The 3,005-nt window shown below is 54.9% G+C and overlaps 1 long non-coding RNA gene across 1 annotated transcript; it reads left to right on the top strand.

Moving 5' to 3' along the window:
• The first annotated feature begins 196 nt into the window (after nucleotides 1–196).
• LOC102239325 lies at nucleotides 197–1,070 on the top strand. The gene is made up of 2 exons (XR_314192.2): nucleotides 197–287; nucleotides 531–1,070. It is a non-coding gene; the product is annotated as an uncharacterized LOC102239325 (long non-coding RNA).
• The last annotated feature ends 1,935 nt before the right edge of the window (nucleotides 1,071–3,005 follow it).

The following is a 3,005-nucleotide window of genomic DNA, read 5'->3' as shown; positions in this document are numbered from 1 at the left end:
CTGGCCGCCGGACTCCAGCTGGTCCGGGACTTGCTGCCCTGACAGCGCTGCGAGCCGAGCGCATCGATCTGTTCAGGCTCAGCCTGGCTTCCACCCTCTGGCCAGACCCAGCCCGGCCGCTGCTGGGGACCCAGCCCAGCCCCCCGTCCTCCGAGCCCTCACCCCCCGCCCCCCGATTCCCGGCGCCTGCCTGACCTGGAATCTGGAACGATCCTGGCTGAGCGGCGATTCATGGTCCAGTGATCGCGGCCGCTGAGCGACTCCGGTCACAGCCAAGGGGAAGAAAAGTAAGCCCCAGACAGTTTGGCGGCCTCAGGAGGTCAGAGTTGACCAGGACCTTGGCGCAACACCCCCCCCCCCCCCCCGCCTCCGGTTCTTCACACCCTGCCCAGAGGATATCTGAGTTGTTCAGGCAACCCACACCCGGGCAGGCACCCCTTTGCCGTCTGCCCCCCGGGAATTGGATGGGACGGGGACAGGCCAAGTCAGCAGGTTTCATTTCTGAGTGAGATGTATGTCCTCCCTTTTAGGGGCCCGAGTATGGAGTCACCCCAACAAACGGAGCAGTTCACGGGCACGGTTGAGAGTGGGCTTGAGCCCTGACCCTGCGCCATGGCCCATCCGCAAGTTCCCTCCAGAGCGGGACGGGTATTGGGACCTCCCCGCACACGCGAACATGGAGATCAAGGGAGGACACAGACCCCCTGCAGGAAGAATGGGGGCGAACAGAGTGGGCAAAGATTTGACAGGCGGTGATATACCAGCACCATGCATCTCTCTGGGAGGGACCATGTGTTGGAGACTGGAGGTCTTGATCCTCCACACATTCCCTCCCAAGGGCCAGTCACACCCTGATCAGCTGATTTCAAAATAAACCTCCCTCCCCTCCCTCCCTCCCTCCTCTTCCTTCCTTCCTCTTGGTCTGTAGCTGACCCTTTCCACTCTCTCTCAGTGCCCCGCAATGAATCTACACATCTCCTATTTTCTTAGAGTGAAATACATTGGTCCTTTAAGGTCCAACTATCTCCAACTTCAGGCTCTAGCCTGAGGCCTCCCCCCCCCCCCCCCCCCCCACGCACACACCCACACCAAAACACCCCTGCTTCCCTCACCTCCATCCCAGACCTCAGTAGAAGAGTCCCTGAAAAAACAACAACAAAAAAAAGAGTCCCTGAGGACTGATCTGGCAGGCCCAGTGTGGGAAATCATAGAGAGCCTTCTGCCAGGGCTAGGGACAGGCAGTAGATTAAAGATCAAGGGTTAAGTGGGGAGAGAACAGGGAGCATGACAGCTTGGGCCACTTTGAACCCTGGCACAGTCTGAATGTCTTGTCAGCCCAACAGTCTCAGGTGACCATGGGTCCCTCACAGGGTGGCTCTGTCCTCGGAAGTGGTTCCCGAGGTGCCCCCCTCCCACAGGCCCTGCAGGTGGTAGGAACCATGGCCATTGGGGGAGGGGTGCCACGGTTTGGTCAGCAATGACTCATGCTGGCACAGTGGAGAGGAGTCAGAAGGTGAGGGTCCCCCCTTTTCACATGCCACAACCATCCACACGATTTCTGCAGGAGGAATGGTGGTGAAGAGTGGGCAGAGACTTGGAGTCATCCTGGACTCTAGATACCTTCCTGACGCTCAGGCCCACAGCCAAGTGGTCATCAAATCTCCCCAACTCTATCCTCCCAAAGCCAAACTACCCTCATCCCCATTGTTCTCCACATGCCAGATTGACATTATTAAACATTGTCAGGCTCCATCATGTCCACCTAATCCCACTCATGGCTCTCCCATTGCATGCATGAATCAGAGTGAATGAGGACCCTGCTGTGTACCCTGGCTGTCTCCCCCAATTTCCACTCTGGTAGCTCTCTCATCTCCAGCCTCAATGGCTTCCTTGCTGCTTAGAACAGAAAAAACTCCTTCTCCCGCAGGACTTCTGCACTTGTTGCACTGGGCCTAGTCTGCAGCCTCCACTTTTGGGGACTCAGTTGAGCTCTGCATTTAGGCCTTAGCCCAGACATGGCCATTGACTTTGAAGCAGCCCTTGCCTGGCTCCCACTAAAATATAATCACTGGCCCTGGCCAGTGTTTCTCAGTGGTTAGAGTGCCGTCCCATGCACGGAAGGGTCACAGGTTAAATTCCAGGTCAGGGCACATACCCAGGTTTCAGGTTTGATCCCTGGTCGGGGCATGTATGGGCGATAACTAATTGCTGTTTCTCTCTCATATCGAGGTTTCTCTCTCTCCCATCCTCTCTCTTTAGACTCAATGAGGAAAAAACCCCACAAATCCTTGGGTGAGGATAAAAATAATTATATATAATAAATATATGTGTATGTGTATATAAAATCACTGAAAGAATAGGCCCCTCACCTGTCCTATTACTGTCCCCTCCTGCACTACTCGTTACCACCAGCACAGTCCTTGGCATACAGCAGGTGTTTAACATATGTTGAACGAATGATGAAACCACCCCCTTCTCTACAACCCTTCCAGGATAGTATCTTAGTGCCTGTCAGACCTGGAAAAGGGGCAACCCAATCAAGACCAGGGCTTCTGAGCTGGTTTGGTAGCTAGAACTGAGCCCATTTGGAGATCAACTTACTCTCCCAAAGCTCATGGTTCAGCAGGCTCCTATTCCTCTGCTGCCAGAGCCTCCCCGGAGTCACAAGAGGCCAAACACTGACCCAATCATGACAGAGCCCTGTGGGAACTGGCCTAGGCATCAAGGAAGGCTGCCTGGAGCAAGAATTAGGGATGGGTCTTGAAGAACAAATGGAAGTTTGTCAAGAAAAAGAGTGCTCCAGCAGGGAGCGTAGCATGTACAACAGCCTCGAGACCTGAACAATCCCAGCAGAGTGTCTGGAGCACATGGTGGGTGAGAGTGGAACTGAGGTGGAGGGCCCCGAGAACCAAGCTTAAAAACTTGGGAGGGAGCGGGGGAGACATAAAAAGAAAAAGAAAATACGTGGCCTTTGTCCAGGGAGCCAGGAGCTGCGAAGATTCTCA

Source organism: Myotis brandtii, unplaced genomic scaffold (assembly GCF_000412655.1).
Source record: "Myotis brandtii unplaced genomic scaffold, ASM41265v1 scaffold486, whole genome shotgun sequence".
Classification (NCBI taxonomy): Eukaryota; Metazoa; Chordata; class Mammalia; order Chiroptera; family Vespertilionidae; genus Myotis; species Myotis brandtii.
This window is presented reverse-complemented; position numbering and strand designations above follow the sequence as displayed.